General features: G+C 46.2%; 1 protein-coding gene and 1 long non-coding RNA gene across 11 annotated transcripts in view; both read right to left on the reverse strand.

Annotated features, from left to right (window-relative positions):
• Positions 1–19,370, reverse strand: part of ANKS1A (ankyrin repeat and sterile alpha motif domain containing 1A) — a 106,880-nt gene that overhangs the window by 83,140 nt on the left and 4,370 nt on the right. The gene's annotated exons all lie outside the window — the stretch shown is intronic.
• LOC135323729 (uncharacterized) lies at positions 12,186–13,792 on the reverse strand. The gene is made up of 2 exons (XR_010385238.1): positions 13,110–13,792; positions 12,186–12,924 (listed from the first exon to the last, which is right to left on the reverse strand). It is a non-coding gene; the product is annotated as an uncharacterized LOC135323729 (long non-coding RNA).

The raw sequence follows: 19,370 nt of genomic DNA on the forward strand, positions 1-19,370 counted from the left end.
TAACTCAATCCTTCCCCATCCAACGAACTGAGGAACATGAGATTTGCTCACAACCTATGCATGTGCCCCGTCTATGTTTCCCACGTCCAAAACACTTGTAGAGCACATAGCTCAATGGGAGCTTAATTTTGACTGCCGCTTTGGCTTATTGTAAAACACTTGACAGAAATGTGTTTTTTGCCCTCATTAATATTTTCCATTAACTGCAGCAGAGTTAGCACTAAAAGCACAAATATTTAAGGGCTTGACATTGTCATTTTACAGCTGCAGCATCTTACCAATTACAAAAACAATTCAGACTTAGTACAGAAAATGTGGGTGGCCATTTAATACACGGCATAATTATATAATGCATCGCAGAGAATCCCGGCATCTTAAATGCATGCAGAAGTCTCACTTAACATTCCAGTCCTGCACAGGAAGCACTTGGTGTATATAATACTCTCCCACTAAAACTACTGCCTCCACTCTTCTATCAGAAAAGAAACATGCAGTAACTCACATTTATTTAGCACTTCAAACATGACGATGTTGCCAAGATCTTGGCAACAAAGTACAGTAAATTACCTGCTAACAATCAAGAGATCCAAAGTGGAGGAGCTCTGTTAAAGGGCAAGGGATTGGAGGGGAGAGGGAAGGATTGTTCCATTTTGGTTTTTGCAACAGTCCCCAGTGGGGTTTTCTTCTGGTCAATTGAAGGACAAAGCTAAGAGCGCAGCTTTGTACGCTTAAGTGAAAGAGATGAGTAAAAGTATTGAGCAGGCAGTGGGAAAGGGAGGAAGCGTAATCGGAACTGATACCACGCATGCTTCTCTTAAGCGCCTTTAGACTTGGGAAAAACATCTGCAAGAAGCACTGGCAGCAAGGATGCGATCACCCAGGCTGCAGGACCCCAGGAGGGCTACGGGCAACAGCTGCTCAGGCTGAAGGAAACAGGGAAGCTAGAGCAGAGCACGTTCCCAAAGCTGCTGGAAATGCTGCGGAGAAACAGCACCCAAATCCCACCTAGGATATGTGAAACCACTGCTGAAATGCAGCTAGTTCAAGGCTGCAAAGCAGAAGTCTGCTCAGCAGTTAACACACAGGAGTGAGAGCTCAAAGCCTAAAAGGAAAGAACAGTGTGATCATAAGTATCTGCGTAAAGCATCTAGTTTTCAAACATTAAAAGAATAAAACTGCCAGAGCAGACAAATTTGTCCTATTGGGATTTGAACACACTATTCCAGGAAATCCGGATACTTGAGAACGGTGCATAGGTTAAATTCAAAGTTAAGCGGAACATGCATTAAACGCGCTAACTCAGAGACTGCTGGACCTAAACGCAGAAGGCTGGCGAGCACCATTCCCCAACAGCACGTTAACTCCAGACTCCTTCCAGGACAGGAAAGCGATGCCAGCTTCTCTGCAGAAAAGCCACTGCTGATGCGGGGATGACTCATTTCTTGGGATCAGCGGAAGTCTCCATCTTGCAGCTACGGGATTAGCGTTGTGTCAGCCCATGCAAAGCAGGGCTCGAGCGCAGAGGTAACAAAACCACTTTCAGAGGTTTACAAGGCAATGATAAAACACCTTACTAGCTGTTTTTCCATGTTGTCAGAACATACCTTCTTCCCTTACAGAAACGCATGCTTACACCAGATCTGAGTCAGGCAATCTATCAAGGAATGACAACTGCGTTTCAGTTAGAGCGAGCAGGTGAAGACATGCAGTATTCATTGCAAAAAAAAAGAATTCGGTGCCTGCTGGAGGTGCTTTTCCCCTCTCTAATTGCAGACAGCTATTTCCAGAAAATTCCTTTCGAGTGCCCCGAAAAGGGACACAGTTTACCAGTTCATGCATTTCTTTGCACAAACACCTAACACGTCTTGAAAACTAGACTCAGCGGAAGCCTGTTGAAAGCATTACCTTGAAACATCAGAAGATCTCCTTGAACGAGTAATGCCCTCACCTAAAGGCAACTTCCTGATTTATGGACATATTTATAGGGAGAATTTCTTTATTTTGCAGCTGCATTTGTGTAACAAGTACGTTTTCTGGAAGCTAGGAAATGTGGTTTCAAGATCTGCACCCGCAAAACTCCCTTTAACTTTCACAGCTAGGTCTGCTTGCTTGCAACGAACGGTTCTAGGTGACGAAGTACACTTGCGTGTAATCTAGTAGCTGCACTACCAGCTCATACTTCTCGGTGGACTTTCTCCTTCAACAGTTTTCGGATTTAGATTAGTTTAGATCAGGTTCTTAACGAAGATGTGCTCGATAACATCAGCAAGTCTTAAGTTCACTTCAGCAACTTTTAATGTAAATAACCACCCAAGCTTTCCTGGCACCCAAATTTGGAAGAGACACAGTTAAGTGAAAGTATGGGACCCCAACTCCATCACCACATTAAACAGGAAAGCCCATGGATATTTAAATAAAGCCACAAGAGCATTAGATCAAGTCTCCTATCTCAACTAGTTGCCAGGTAGGAAAGAAAAAATGGATGGAAGCAGAAACCTTAGCTGAGCCCTGTCTGCTACCATAGCCAAGAAAACATAGGGGCGAAATCTTATGAGTTGAAGAATGACTTTTTTGATCTCCTGCACACACCTGAATTTCTTCCCTTTCAAGATTTTGGCCAAAAGAAGTAGGTTTGGCACATGAGAAAAACAATTTCCTTTTCAGCAAAGTTGCCACACTGCCATTTCCACCAGCGGGACGTAAAGCTGAAGCTTCCCAGGAGAGGAGGATCTGTGCACGCAGAAGGGGCTGTGGTGGGACTATGTGCTTCGACAAACACAGCCGAGGAAACAAACCTCCTCCAAGAACACGCGCCAAGAAGGAAAGCATCGGGGCAATCGCTGGCTGAATCCTCAAGGAGCCGGCGCTGCCGTTCGACTCCGAACACTGACGGCTGCATCCATTTGTACCAGGACCCTGACGGGATTCTGGCCGCTCGCCCGCTTGGTTCCTGTTCCATGGCTCTCCGGGGACCGCTTTAGTCATAGCGCAAGCAAGAAAGTGGTTCTGCTGCTGTTTAATTGGTATCTGCACCTCCCCCAAAGCACTACATGCATCCTACACATCAGCATTCAAGCATCTGGAGGACAGGCTTAAAAGCATTTATTTCTGAAATGCTCCTTCTCTGGCTTTTTCACTCAAAGTCAATAAACAAGCGACTCCTCACTGCCTCCCTTCGCACTGAAATCCAGTGTATTCCCAGCCCTGGAACACATCTAACTCGCTGCAAGAAATCCATTTAAAGACCTTCTCTTCAATGCATGAGGAGGAGGAAGATGCATAGGAATTACACGACTTCCAGTTTACCTTCTATCACATTTAACAAAAACGTGGAAATGACACTGAACCATTCAAGAGGTGAAGGAACAGCTTACAGTCACGGCTACCACCTCACTTAAGGCTCACGTTTATCCCTATCCTTCCTTCTAGCAGGGTACTTTGCATATTACTAAGAGCACTAAACTACAGTACCAAATATACAGGATAAACAGATTAAAAGGCTTAATCCTATTTCACTTTAAACGAAGTGGGCATGGGAGGGATGTGTTAATACCTGCAAGCAGAAACAGAGCTGATTACAAGCGCACTGAAAAAGCAGCTACTGGGGGACACTGCTGCCATGCAAAGTCCGAGCAGCGAGACGAGGCGTTTCTCCCTGCCGTATGCCTTCCCTCCCCTCTCCAGCAGCGGGACCAGATCAGAAAGCTTCGAGCTGGTCTGTCGCAAAAGCCTCAGTGTTTATTCAGCACTTGCCCATTGCTTGGCAGCAGCAGCTTTGTGTGCGCGGCGCAAACGCTACAATGCTGAATGCTAAGGGAAGAAATCCCAACCCCTTCCCTATATCCTATCAAGTGAAGTAGAGTCAAAGAGTTTAAGGAGGTAAATTTTCCTCCAAGTCAGAGGGCCATGACCCTGACTAACCATGGCACAGTGGATGGGGAAGAGCAGGCACTGGGATAAGGCAGAGGGGCAGGACACACGAAAACGCCCCGGCTGACCCAGCCCCGCGAGGCGCCACGGCCGAGGCCCAGGTGCCCCAGGCTCCGCAGTCACACACTTGCTCTCAGCGTACCCAGCAATGAAACCGGAACGACCGACAAGGGACTCAACTGCCAACGTAAAGGTTCAACCCAACTTTTCAGCTGGCCACCAGAGGCCATGCCTGCCCCTCTGCACAAGCGCAGCAAGACCCCGAGCTCCCACCCCTCAAGGGCTCCCACCCCGCCAGCTCCTCTTTGCTCTGAAGCAAGAGCTAAGAACAAAGATTGCAAACAGATACAGCCTGCAACTACCCGGTTACCCAACACCAACAGCCAGCTCTGACAGCCAGCGTAAGGTTAACAGCAGGCTGTGCAGAAGCCGGCCTTTCAACCAGCACAGCTACACCATGCAGCCGATGCTCTACCGGCCGCACTCTCCCTGCTTTATAAACACGGCAGAATTACTACCAAAATACAGCGACTGCTTGAACAGACAACAGCGAATCTGCACAAGTTCCCAAAGTATCGGCAACCGCCCGAGGGATCAGTTCAGGAACCGTGCAGAAGGTAATCTGAGACATTTCTCCCAGAAGCCGTCTGCCTATTCCTGCTCACTTCCAGAAGGAAGTTGCTTCGGGTTGCGAAACGCGGCTCAATGGTCCGAGACCTGCGACAACCACACGTTTAACCTCCAGGACTGAAGGCTTGTGCCGGAGCTGAGCAAGCCAGGGCTGGCATCGCTAACAGGAAAAAAGAAAAAAAAAAAAGCCCATCCAAGCTAAAATTCCCCCCTAGGAAGAGGGCAGCTCTACCCTTACGGATGGCTCCTGGCAATGGAAATGCATTTCTTTAAACTTAATGTATGGTGGGGGGTGACAGCGGGCTCTGTCACCTGGAGCGCTGTGACATGGGAGAGGATGGGTCACTTGTGCGTGTTACGGTACATCAAAGACCGGCTCTGAGCAGGACGCAAAATAAAGAGCTGCGGGGGGAAACAGGCCTGGTTTGAGTGCATATGCTGCTCTTTATTCTTAAAGCCATTACAGACACTCGCTCTGCAATCTGCTCCCATTACTGGAGCATTTCCAGCTGATTACATGCAATGGAGCAGAGTTCACGTAAAACATGGGCTCTACATGCTGGCACTGACTGCAGGCAACGGAGGGCCAGCTCTGAACAAAGCTCTGCTGAAAGAAGTGCAAAAAATTCAACCATCAAGACAGGGAAAAGCCATCAGTGTGTCTGGAGTGAACGGCTGGGAGCTGGGGTTTCTGCAGTCTGGGGAGCACCTCCCCCTCCGTGCACTGTCCAAGGGCAGCGTGTTGGCAGGGAAGGGAAAAGAAAAAGGGAAATTAAGAGTAAACTGGCATCACTTATAGGTCCTTGGAGCCTTCTCACCTCCAGCTCACCGACAGCACCATGCCTGGAGGCTTCCGCAGTTAAACCGACTGAAGACAAAACTTGGAAGAGATGGGGGCAAGGCTGATCGAGGAGACTGCAGAAGGGAAGAGGAAGGAAAACACTCGCTGGAGTCATTTTAAAATCTAGCTTCTCATGCACATGACTGAAGCTCAGATGCAGTCTCTACTCGGAGCTTAACAGCATTTTCAAACCGGCGTGTCTAAATTTTTCAGGAATCAAGTCCTCACTACCCAACACTCCCCACTTTAGGAATTTAACCTGAAGCACTGCAGCTGAAAAAGTTGCCTCTCTTTTTCTACACAGGGAAACTGACCCCCAGGAGAAAGTGGAAATTTGACAACATTTGCAAAACAATTACAAAGCTTCTAATGAGATTTACTAAATATCACTTTCGCAATGAATTCTCCCCTGTTGAATCTGACTAGATGAGTTTGAGGAGCATGAACAGAAGGAAGCAAAACATTCCTGCAGAAATTCAATAAACTGAGCAGCATTGTGGAAGTCATATAAAACAGCCTGGAGCTGATAATATCATAAAATTGCGAACTGGAACTAGTGGCATTGCTAAGGTAAGCATTCCTTGCTCTTCATTTGAAATTAAGCCTCACTGTTTCCACAGTGCTGGAGAAGTTGCATCTAAGGAAAAGAAAATGCAGTATTAAAAAACAAAAAACAAACAAAAAAACCCCACAGAACCTGCCCAAATATCCCAGCAGCCAAGTAAAATAGCAGATTTTTACAGCAAGTAAACTTGAGTATCGGATGCAGAGAGAATTAGCAGGACGCATCTAGAAGGTGCAGGCTCCCAGGTTCTGTGGAAGCACAATTCCTCAGTAAGGTGCTAAACTTTATCTCCATCCTGACTCCATCCAGCACTCCCAGAGAAACGGGAGCAAGCTGCTTGGACCACCACAAATTCCTAGCCAAAAAAGTATTGCGCAGCTAATGCTGCAGCGCTGAGCTAGCTATACCTAGCAAACACGCAGTATGTTTTCCCTCGCCCTTTTTCTTTTGTGAGAGATGATTTACACCAAGCTACAAAACCCTAAGAAACGTGACAATCGAAGCACAGAAATAGACCACCGCGTCTTGAACCATCCATGTCCACCTGTACTGTCCCCCTCTGACAGGGAGACACACAAGGTCCAACCTCAGAGTAAAAATGTTGCCAAAAGGAAGTTGTACGAAAAAACGCTGGCAGAGAGCATTTCGTTCCCACTGCCTATCGCTCCCGTCACACGGGGAATTGATGCCCCAATTAAGCATTTGGGGATGGCAGAAAACATGTCACCCTCTGCTAGCTGTCTGGTCTAATAGCATTAGACAGACTGCATTGACTGCAATGTCAGACAAAAAATCAACAGAACTGGAATGAATTAAAGTTACTATTTTTGTCAGCACCCACCGTGACTGATTTAATATGCTTCTCGGGGGGATTTTGAGCACCCAGGAGCATACTGGAAAGGCGATGCTTCATTCAGATATGGACACACTCCTCCCGGTTAAGTCTTAGATATGCTTTATACAGAGAAGCTAAATATGCCTCCATATTCTCTCCCACCTTTCTATGCCAAAACAGACTCCTAAGAAGATCTACTGCCTGGACAGCCTTTCCCTCCTCGGGAGGTGGGTGGGCAGCGACGGCCGCGCTCCGAGGCCCCGGCTGGCCTCAAGCCTCGGTCAAGCCATCTCCAGGTCACAGCTGAGCACTGTGACCACGCGAGCCTGCCCACTTCCCTGGCCAAGCAGGCTCTTCTCTTTCAGACCACCACTCGCCTCGCTCCGAGACCGATGCATCGAACACTAGACAGCGGCACTCACTTCTGACCTGGATGAGAAACAGGTGAAGAGGCTGAGTAAAGCAGACCCGGGGAAACAAAGATTCACAGACCAAATTATCCCCTCCCCAGTGTCAATTAAATAGCAAATGCAATTATTTTGTACCAATAATTACATCTAGAGTGCACTTTTGCCTCAGGGAGACTAAAAAAAAAATTAGATGGGGGCTCACATAGCATCCCATTTCCCTCATGACATTGCCAAGATCAGTGACATCAGGCCTTTGAATAAGCTCTTGCGCTGAAGAGCTTATTTTTTCGGACAGACTGGGGAGCGGGCACTGTACGGGCACCGAGAGAGACCCCGCACGCCTTCAGGAGAGATTGCAGGGTGCCAATGTGAGCACCTAAAGAGAGGCAGGGAGAAATGTTAAGTTTAAGTGAAAAGTAAATTATTGACTTGCATATTGAAGGCTGAAGGCAATGGGATGGGAGAAGAGGCCCCCAAGGAAGGGCGCACAGGACTGCAGAATTAAGAGCTTCAAAGCTTCCACTTAAGCATCTGGAGAACACACTGCCCTTCAACATAACCCACAGCTCTCCAGTCACATCAGCAATCAGATGGTTTCACCCACAAAGCTCAATTTTAGTACGTATCAAATCCCGGCGCTCCGGCTTAATCAGAAGCCCCCGAAGGCAAAAGACAGACACGGCCGAGCAAGAAATCAACTGGCAGCAACGCGCCGCACAAACAAGGCAACTACATACCACGGCACTGACTCCGTATGAAATTCCTTCTTGATGAGCTTTTTAATTGGGTGCCCAAAGAGCAAGCAAGAGGGAAACGACAGAGCAAAGGCAGCAATTTTAAGAAGGAAAGCAGAAAAGTGACTTTACGATGGCTTCAAAGGGAATATTTAGGACACACCTGACCCGCTCACACTCAAATAGCATTGCGATAAGCCCCTGCTCATTCTTGGCAGGCATCAAGAAAGCATCAACTTAAGACTCGCAAGACAACAGTTCTTAAGAAAGTGTTAAGCACTAACTGGGATTGAAACTAAAAAGGACATCCTTTTACTGCAGAAGCATCTGTGAAACCTGGCCTGTTAACAAGAGGGCACGAGAACACCCGGCTGAGGTAGCAAATTATTTCTGAATCTCGATATGCTCCTGTAAAAGTTGTCATTACTTGTCTCTGCTATCTGTACAACAGAGATAAGGTTAGAGCTGCAAAAACCTAAGTGTGCAAGGCAGCCCCAGCCAAATGGTATGTATTACAAAGGTCCTTCGTCTGCTAACCATTTCTGAACAACTACAGGTAAGGCCAGAAGGGCACGGTACCATTCCTCGGGGAGCCTGGAGACATCCGCAGACATCCCTAAAACTGGCAAACTGAATAAGTAACGAAGCACCGCCGTAGAAGAAAGCTTTCCCACACATTTCATTGTACACCTAAAGCTTCTCTAGCGCCGTTTTTATCCACCTGCCAGATTTGACTTTGCCCAAGATAAGAAGCCAACGTCACAAACAGCGAGCAGCTTTTTATCTCACCAGGAAAAAACAAATTGACTTTGGGGAGCATGTACAGTATATTTCAAAATCCTTAAGATATTTCTGCCTGCTCATTTGAACACACAAAAAAAAAAAACAGTCTTGAGCTTTTTCCTTGTTAAATACAGTTCTCCCAGCCAGGAGCTGCCTTTGGTGGCAGAGCCTTTCCCAGCCCAACATTTTTAATGCACAGGAGGAATGCATATGACCGTCAGACTACTAAATTATGAACTTATGCCGGGACAAAACTCTCCATTACCTCAAACAAGTTCAGCATCACTGCAACTCTATCCCGGTAAGTAATTACATCTCAGTTGTAACAAATTACACCCATATAACTGAGGATGCTGAGGTTTTTCAAACAGCTTCACCAGCTTACCCACCGCTGACTGCTGCTGCTTTGGGGAAGGAAAGCACAAACTCCTTCTCTCAGATAGTAGTTCTGCATAGCTGCCTTGGTGCAGCACTGAAGACCATTAAATCGTACCCAACTTTCCTGAGGAATTTAAAATAAGAATAAGGCAAGCATGCGCGAGTTGTGGGAGAACACCAGAATCTTTAATTACCACAAGAACTCATATAATATCCAAGACTAAAATCTTGTGAAGCAGTTATGGTAAACATGCAAGAACAACAGCCTACGATATATTTGTGTCTGCACAATTTAAATGCAACATTTAACGTTCAAAAGTTTACTCGAGATTCAAGTTCCTCATTAACCACACCTCAAGAACAGACATTCACCCCATTTATTTTTGCCTCTGAAACAAACTCATCACAGACGATGCAAACCAGCAAGCACGCAGCAGGGCCTGGGCTACACCGGCCGGCGCTCCTCAGCCCGGGAATCATTAAAGCGTGACAGAGCAGCTTGGGTTAGGAATGCCACGTCCGCAAGGATGAAAGCCTGGACACTATACTGGTGCTAAGAATAAAAGGGAGACCAAGGGAAACAGCGACTTGTCTCCCTTCTGAATCACTTTGAAGCTCTGTTTACAGACTAGAGCACCTTTGGTCTTGAAACAGGAGGTTTTTAGAGGAACTCCCTCTCTGCATAGCAAATCCCTCTTCTCAGGCACGGGCTGGGGGAAGGTGTTACCACCTGGAAGTAGGCAGACAAATGCACAATGCCTCCTTCGGAGCCATTTCTCAGCAGCTAGCAAAAGCCAATATTGCTGATATATAAGTATATGATAATATATGAGTATACGATATACAAAAAGCTGGTATATTGCTGATGAAGCAATACCCTACTCAAAGGTGAGGGACACATCATCTACCCTGCTTTACAATGCTCAAAGCCTTACTTACACACATGCAATCATTTACTGTTTCCACAAGTCAACTTCATCGTCCTCCTGCTGCTCTAACACGCAGGCTCTGTAGGAAACAGATTAAGATTTCTAACCTGAAGAACCTCATTTCTAGGCTTGACAAGACAACAGGGCTGGATTCCCTGGATCAGCTCTCCCTCAGCCGAGTCCTTTCGAGGACTATCTGAAGAGCACGTTGGCGCGACTTCCTCTGAGCTGCGTGACCAGAAAGACAGCAGTTTGTTTTTTTTAAACCAATTCTCATCTTTCTAGGTCTTTATGTTGAGCGAAAAGGAATGTCAAGGACACATCCTGTTTCATTCTTTCTGTGAAATATTTCCTCTAGCCTCGATCGGAATTACCCCCCAAATGCCAAATGCAGCACTAATTACGTATGTACTCCGAGTTCTGTGTGTTTTCAGCTGTTTCTCACTCAACGGAGATGAGCCATAGGAGCTCAGACATATGGCTTCAGACTCCACCAGGCTGAAACGAGGCTTTAAAAAGCATCCGATGCCACAAGAGGAATGCAAGTAATTTTTAGGCACATAAAGGTAGTTACTACAGACACACCAGGACAACCAGAAGTCATCCACAGGGGACCACAGCATGAATCAAGGCCCTTTAAAAGTCTTCTACAGGACAACCAACACTTCATCAGATTTAACACCGTACAGGGAGAAACCGTGGCCTGAAAAACACTGGAAAGAAGAACTAACAAAAGCCGAGTCCATGGGACTTGCAGTCCTATATTTAAGTCATCTGATGGACTTCACAATCCTTGCAACAGAGCCAAGATCAGAATGCAAAGCTTTAAAGTCTCCAGAGGCCAAGGCCTTACCATAATCCTGTTCCTGCTTCCTAAAAAAAAAAAAAGTGCTTTCTGAAATTAAGAGTAGCGTGGAAGGGTCCAGGGAGCCCATCTGTATCTCTGCGAGGGTAGGCTTCCAACCTTGCCAAGCACTAGGCTTCTTTAATCGGATTACACTTTAAAACCAGACGTTTTACTTCATGATGCTAAACTTGAAAGGATTTCTCCTACTGTCCTAATTAGGATGAGGCAAAAGTCATTTCACCTAATTTCCAACCCACTTCAATATTAGATTTGAAAGACCACCTATGACATTTTCTGGCTTGTTTGGCTTATGAGTCTGAAAAATAGCAGGCAATAGGATTAGATATAAATCTGATGAGATAATGTATTTACATAATATTTATGGCACTCACTTCTAGACCGGGTTGTGTTCTTGTATCCTTAGCATGCAGCACTACAGATGCTTCCTTTTAGCTGGAAAAAGCTCAAAGTTTATTCTTAAATTTAATTTCGCTTTAAAAGAAACCACGTGTTTAAACAACAAGCAAAGAGTGCTAATGTAATCTAAGTTTACCAAGCCTAAACAACATGAATTCAACTTTGACTTTGCTTAAGCTACGTAGCACGGACTCTCTCGCAGAGCTTGGTAAGAGCCTTGCATACACGCTCCAGTTTTAAAAACAACTTATTCTGTTATTTTCTTAACATCCAACTAGTTTCAGACATATATATCGATTTTATTTGGAAACACTTAATAGCCACGCAAGGTGGGTTATATCATCAAGTCCCCTGCTAACAAGTCTGTATATATGTACGTGCTCAGCACTTGGCATCACGGGGCCTCCCAAATAGTTAGGTCTACCTTTAGTAACCATGGGGGAAAACAACTAGATACATTAGAAGAGCTGCAACGTGCCTGCACGTACTAAACGAGAGACCGCTAACGTTCCTGGTTAAGGCAAGCGAAAGTAAAGACGTGATCTATCCAAATCCACATGTTGTATAAGATAAAAAAAACAGTTTTGAACTCAAGCATCTTAGCCAGCTTGCATACAGTAGTCCAGGTGCTCTACAGAAGTTTCTTCCAGGACAAACATCTGCAGAAAACTCTGCCCTGGTCCACGTCACTATGCAGCACCCAGGCTGGCCCCAGGTCCGCTTCCAGTTAAAGGGTAATCAAGAACACTTAGCTCAGAAATTCTTCTGTACTTCTCAGAGCCACCTTGCTCTCAGCTCATACAACAAAGCTGTTATGGAAATTAGGCTTGTCGGCCACCATAACAGGGCTCGAGCCTAGGTTCCCGCAGAAAAGTTCAGAGTCAAATCAAAACAAATCAGATAATTTTAATCACGCGCGTGCCGTAATTACAGCTCGAGCTGGGTGCCTCCGAAGAGGGACCCTAACATAAACAAATTCTGGGTAATCACAGTCTTTTCGACTTACATTTCCCACCCCTCACGCGATAGTTAGACCAATAATAATTTTTTGGTCTGGGGTCTCCTGCTCCTCATTGGGTCTCATCGTCATTCTCAGGCAAGCTGTTTTTCTCCTTATTCTTGTTTTTTGCAGTCTCTGATGATGGTTGTACCTCTGTTTTTGTTGGGTCTGGCGGTTGTCTCCCAAGGTCTTATTTTTCCCCATTGTTTTGGCGTCTTCCCTCTCGGAGTCGGTGACACAGGTGCGCAGACTGCGTGTGGCTCCCCTATCTTCCCAGCCTGAACGAGCTCTGAGGCACTATTTTTTATTAAACTAAGTAAAGATTCGTTACTTTTCCCACGCCTGGCCTAAGGCTTCAGCAAATCTAGCCACTCATGCTAAGCAAGTTTTGTATAAGTTGTGCTAAGCAGCCATTTCTAGACAGTTTCAATTCACTATTCTTTAACAAAGCAATCCCCTGATAAACCCTGAGCATTTCTTATGCAAGTCATGGTTGCCTCACTACAGCTCAGAAAGTCATTTTTTTTAATTCAGTTAAAAAAACGTGCACCTGACATGACGAACATCCAGGCAATGAATTGCATTAGAGCGCTGTCTTTCTTTAACCAGGACGTTTCTCCTACCCCTGAGAAGGCGGCAGACGACAAGTTCAGAAAGCAGCGCTGTGGGAAGCGGCATATAAATAGCTCCGAGGACACACTATAGGCTTTTGCGCAGAGAAGAGCCACATGCACACACACTAACACCAATTTCCTCCCAAGCACAGCTCACATCTTTTTACCCACCCTGACATTAATTAAGCATTTTTACCCCTTCGCTGGTCTACCGAAGATTTTTCTTTTGCTGACAGCTACAGTCCCAGGTGGACTAACGTTTCATTTTATGTTTTTTGCCCTTCTGCAAAGAGAAGCTGTATTAGTAGTCTGTTGCTATAGAAACAAATCAGTCCTCAACAGTTTTATTTTTACCAGTTTCTGTGAAATAGGATTTATCTCATTTCCAAGACCAAACTCTTCGGGACAGGCATGGTGCCATCTCAAGACTGGACAGAGTACACTAGTACCTGGTGCCAAAGCCAGGAAGAAATGGCCATCATCCTTATTTAAAGGCTCTCTCCATTTCAAGAGGACACTTCACCTTGAAAAGATCCTCAGTAGGGATCAGAGGGCTACGGAGATGCAGCAATTCCTGCAGAGCGGAGAACAGCCCACGGGCAGGCAGCCCAGCCTGGAGGACCACGGACACGTGGGGAGAGCTCACCCGGCTTCGCAGCGGAGCACCCCAGCAGACTTCAGGCACCCTCCAAACAAGCAGAAGCATCACCGTAATCAAGTCTCCACAAAGAGCCGCACACACAGGCTGAATTTAGCTCAGTTTAAGCTCCTCGTGAAAGACGGGGGGCTCACATGGGAATCGAGGCATTAACACATGTTATCTGCTGCTAGCCCGCAAAGCTGCCCTTCAGGCATCGCGACGGAAGGAGTTCAGCCTCCAAGTGCAGCCAGGAGGGTTTTTTTTCCTTTTCTTTTTGGTCTGGGATGAATGCAAGTGTAATCTGTATGTATTACCTCTATTCTGTATCACATCTTTCACTCATTTGTTTTATTTCCTGCTTGCTTTCCCCTTCAATCGTACCACAATAATGCATTACATTAAAAAAATCAAGTCCATTGGATGAACACTGTTCCTTGGCTCCGTTGCTCCTAATATATCACATATACTTTCACACATTCATCTTTAGAAAGCTGTTCTCTGCCAAACAGCCTTAATCAGCAAGAGTAGCACAGGAGCTACAAAGTGAGGCAGTTCCACTTCCAGAAATACACCCCGTTCAGACGGTCCAACAGACACAGGCAGATATAAATCACTGCGTGCTGAGAACTGAAGCAGGGAACTGCTCTCCAGCAGACAGCAACACTAGGCAGGTCAGCAAGTGAAAGCTTATCCCGTTCAAAAAGACACTCAGCCAAGAGCTCTGTCATTCTTTGAACCTCCAACAGATTCAAGTGTGAACTTAGGGGAACGGAGGTAACATGACTGGAGAAGACAATTCACCTTCTCCACATGAAGCAAGCCTGTGCCACAACTGAAGGGGCAGTTTCACATCGCGCTGAGGTGAATCTAAAGGCTCTTTTCTGTGGAAAGGGAAGGTCCTGCTCCACTGTGCCATCACCTGCAGGGTTCTGCTCTTTCCCTTGTATTGGATCTAGGAACTGGGCAGCCTCCGAAGCCCTCTGCCAGATCAGCCAGCTGAAGTGCTCCACTCTGCCATGGCCATTGGACTCCTCCAAGGAAATATCAGGGAAGGAAAACAGGAGAGGACAAGACCACCATTCTTGCAATGTACCACTGACAAGTTTAGTTTTAACGTTCAAAATTCACTATTAAGTGCTCAAAACTGTTCCCTAAACGTTCAGTGTCCAGCTGAACTCTATATAGCTCCTGCTTTCAAACACAGCACTCAAGATGCACCCACATCTGCAGCAGCATTTCTCCAGTTTCAGGTCTGCAGACAGAAGCGGAGGGGAACATGTCTTTGGAAATGACAGCCTCTCATTGCTCAAGCATCTCCTGTTTGTTTACATGCATACCTGTGGTTTTGGTCCTGAAATTCCTACACACAGCTCAATGGTAGAATAATAAGTTAGGGTGTACAGATCAAAAAGCCACCAGAGGTCTCACAAACTTCCACTCAGTCCACTAAAGCCTCACAGATATCCACTTCATCACTAAGTAACCAACAACAAACCCTTCTGCACAAACTGCTCAATGCAGCTCCTTATTCCAGCATAAATAAGGTGAACCCTGAAGCCCTCAAAATGCAAATTTCAAGGATCCACCTGGCATTTTAACCAAACCATCAGAGCACCTAACTCAAACCACTCCTGTGGGCACCCTGAACACAAACTGCCTTCTCAGTTCTCCAGCTTCTTACAGCTATTTAAGAATTTCCAGACAGGACTTGAGGCAGTCTCGCTCGTGGCATGGAAGATAATAAATTGCACATCATGGATGGAACAGTTTCACTGTTCCTCCCATGACGGGGCAGAGCACAAACCTTGCATGAACACTGTGAACACCAGGAGCCTTAAAAGGAAGCTCCTGGGAAGGAGCATGATCTAGCAGATGGAGCAGTGCAGTGGGAGCCGTGTCTCCCGGGCTCTCTGCCTGCCCCAGGCCCCCAGTGGCTCAAGTGCAGAGGACAGGAGATACTGCAAGTGTTTAAATCAAGACACCCGTCAGCAGTTGGTAATTAGTTTGATGCACAGCTGCTCCCACTCCTTAGACATTTTATTCAGGTCCTTACACACCCTCTGCAGCACTGGTGGGCCTCCCTTCAGCTTCCAATTGTCTTTTCTGCTAGCCAAGCTTAAGCAAGCCAGGTGATACTAGCTTGCTGCCCTCTGCATACCCGGACACCTCGGACTGCCCGCACAACACGCACCTAGAAAGCAGCAGGATAAAACTTCCCCACGGGAGTTTCACAGGAAGGGAAGCCATACATACAACCCAGGTCTCACGGGCGCTCCAAACAAGTTCAGGTACTACACAAAGTCCCTACTTGCTTTGCTCACCTTAAGTGACTTGTCCAAGGTCACAGAGCGAGTTTTTTGGCAAGAAGACATAGTCCTCCCCACACAAGCCTAATCGCAAAATCATGCTGACCAAAGCAAGCAAATGAAACGTTCCAAAGCTGAATTAGAAGATCACACAGATACAAAACTCTTAAAAGTCATTGCCAATAACTGCAGCCTTCCTGAATTATTAAAAAAAGTGCTTAGGAAACAATTCACAAGAAAAGAACTGGTGCACACCTAATGCCTGTGGCACTAATACTCTTAGCAATACTAGCATTCAAGTATCTAATTAAAGAGAGATCTGTCCCGCTTAGCTGTTTGCAGGGCAGGGTGGGGAATAGAAGCCAGTTTAAAGCTTGGTGAGATATTATTAATCATAGCACCCAGAAAAATAAAAGACCCGATCACGTTTCTGTTATATCCCTATTTTACGAGGTAGCAAGAAAGTACTAAGAACAACTTCCTCTCGATGGGGGAAGGGGAAGATAAGGAAATATTTTATTTGCACCTTTACACAAGCTGGGAAGCTTGGACCTTGGAGCCTAGCTGCCGTTGCCTTACCACAATCTCAGCCAAACGCTGCAGGACTCGCCACTTAATCATAAGGCCTGGCACCACACAACGCGATAACAGTACACCTGCGCATGGAAGGACACAGTCTAGACAGCACTGTCATCGCTGCGTATGGGGAAATTCCTCCTTTCTCCAACGCTCCTTCCCCTCCGAGGACTGCAGGGCCCAGAGTTTGCACTTGGTGCAACTGCTCCGAGTTACCAACAGCAACGCTTGGCTGGACAACCATCTCCTGCTTTGCTACTGGAAGTTAGAGAACAAGCGTATTTCATACTCAAAGAGGTGTGCCCACATCCTGCACATCCCTTATACAGGGACATCGGCAACTCCAAGTCTCATCTACTTTCCAGAAAACAGCTACAGTACCATTCTGTGTCCCACGCACACCCAGTTCTCACCCCACTCATCCTTAGATTTTCGTAATGGCATTTTCCTGCAAAGATGTTTTTCTCTTCAATATGCACGACAGACGATGCTCAGAGTTCCTATCACGTGAAAAGAGTGAAAAAGGAGATGGTCTTTTGAAAAGTCTCTTCCACTTCATCTTCAGTGTTGTTTCTCACTAGGGTAGCTGAAGTTTCAGGAAGAAGTACCGATGCAGAACAAAAACCTGGCTCCAGATCCTGCTGCTCTTACAGGAGCCAGCGACAAGCCGTTGCCCCCGTTAGAGCTGCTGGCACAAATCCACCCGGAACAGAGCGAGCTACGACCTGCTCTCCCTCTCATCTTCGCAGAGGTATCAGTCAGTGGCACTGACAGCGCGGGAGCTCCGTTTTGGAGGAAAATGCAGAAGGCAGACAGGCTGCAGCTGGATTTTCAGACCACAGGCAGAACTTGCAGCACTGGCTGAATCATTTCTTGAAACCATCAAGCTGCACAGGAACGAATATGAAACACCACTTTTTTCTTTTTCCCCCTCACCCTACAGAAATTCTTCTGACTCTAACCACATTTGGACTGTTTGAAACTACTTTAAGTGTTTAACCATTACACCATGTCATTTCCTAAACCAAAGAAAATACTCACCAGTAATACTGCTGCAAATTGACTAGAACACTTGCTTTGGCTTCTGCGAAGCAACCACCAAATCCTTTCCCACAACAGATGTATACGAAAAAGGTCCTAATTCACAGCAGAAGTTTCTCATTGATACACTTAGAAGATTACATGTACAATCCGTGGCCCAAAGAGCAGCCTCAGCCTCCCCTCCGACCAACAAAGCTCCACAGTCAGATCAAAATAAAAAACTTTCTCCGATTTGGCTGTGATACAACTCATCGTTAGCGCTACTGGCTAAACCGACTGAATGCCGCTTGATATTTCAGGCCACAGATTGTTTCATTGCTTCCTGCCTCTAACTTTGCAATGACGCAGCAAACAAAATTTTAACTTCTATAGTTTCGATGCAAAGCGTCCCCTTAAAACCCTCCAACTTGGTGGATTACCAAAGCATTTGTAATTTTGGGGCTTATTTTTACTTATAGCATTAAGCTGCGTTTACATGAACTATCTCCAGATGCTCATTGATCAACACGAAATATTTTTGCTGCCGCATGAGATACATTCTGAAAATGGAGCAACTACGACACTGTTGAGGAGCGGAGATTGGAGGACTACGGCCTGCACCACGCTCCTGGAGCTGCTTTGGCCGCCTTCCAAGGCCACAGACGGATCCTAATGACCATGTTACGCGAGTAGATCCTAGGGGCAGCTGCAGCAGCGGCACAAGTCCCCAAAGCCTGGCAAGGCACCTCCTCCCCAAACACTGGCAAGGCACCACCTCCTTGTAGGTCCCACCATCTGCCTTGTCAAAAGCCAGAAACCGATCTCCCTCCTCTCTCTTGCTTCTTATCCTCTCTAAACCCTTCTTAACAGCACAACCTACCACTGGCATTCCCTTATCCACATTAGCTTTCCACTGGGGTTTATTTTCCTGCCTAATATTTTTAGTGTTACATAGTGGCACATTTGCCCCCGAGAGAGGCTTTATCTTCCATTCTACCTTAGGTGCTTCCTTCTCATTTGACTTATCACAGTCCATCCCACCTTTCTCCCTGCTTACCTGCGGAATTTTGCCATTTCCCTTGGAGTTTATTCTTGCCTTTCACACCCAAGAGGGCTCCGCTCACTGATCTAAGCAGGAGGTATGAAATCTCCAGACCTGACAAGGTTCACATTTAAATTGTAATAAGCTTAACTGCCCACTATTTTTATGTGCAAAGTATCTAATTGAAAACTATTTTTTGTGACCCATCTCCAATGCTGTAGAGCTGCACAGAAGAAACTGGGCCCAATGCCTAGGAAAGCGCGACGTTCTTTCAAGAACAGGTAGTCCAAACAGTAGGACAGTTAAAAAATAGAAACTGAAATACTGCACTGACATCAGAGAGACCTGAAATCAGCCGGAAGAAGGAACAAGAGCGCTCTCAGCCCAGCAGAGCGTTTATGACCCTGTTCTTGGCATGAGCTTCAGGGGACCCAAGGATAGTGGAGCAGCTCCATAACCTGGAGATCTCTCTTTTAAAGTGTATGATCTAGATCATCAAAGCCAGCTTCAGCAGGACCAAGAATCAAAGTGACTGCACAAAAAAAGAAACCTGCCAGAACTTGTCTGAGGTAGGGAAAACACAAAACGTACAAAATTGACCAAGGAAGTTTCTCCACCACAACCAAATGGTAAGCAATCCCTAATTAGAAAAGATCCCACGTGCTAACGCTGGTAAAGTTCCTTACACCCTGCACAGCCCTAAAGCTTGGTAATGCAACCTGTCTTTCCTTTACACTTGATGCAGACCCCTACCCCACAAACTTCACGCCATCCTCTCGCCTTGCAGTCTGATAGCAGTTTGCAGAAGCAGTCGAGCGAGTGTCATTCAGAAGCTTTTCATAGGTGCCCAAACAACAAACTGCTTTTAGCTGT

The sequence above is a fragment of the Dromaius novaehollandiae genome, chromosome 27 (assembly GCF_036370855.1).
Source record: "Dromaius novaehollandiae isolate bDroNov1 chromosome 27, bDroNov1.hap1, whole genome shotgun sequence".
NCBI classification, from domain to species: Eukaryota; Metazoa; Chordata; class Aves; order Casuariiformes; family Dromaiidae; genus Dromaius; species Dromaius novaehollandiae.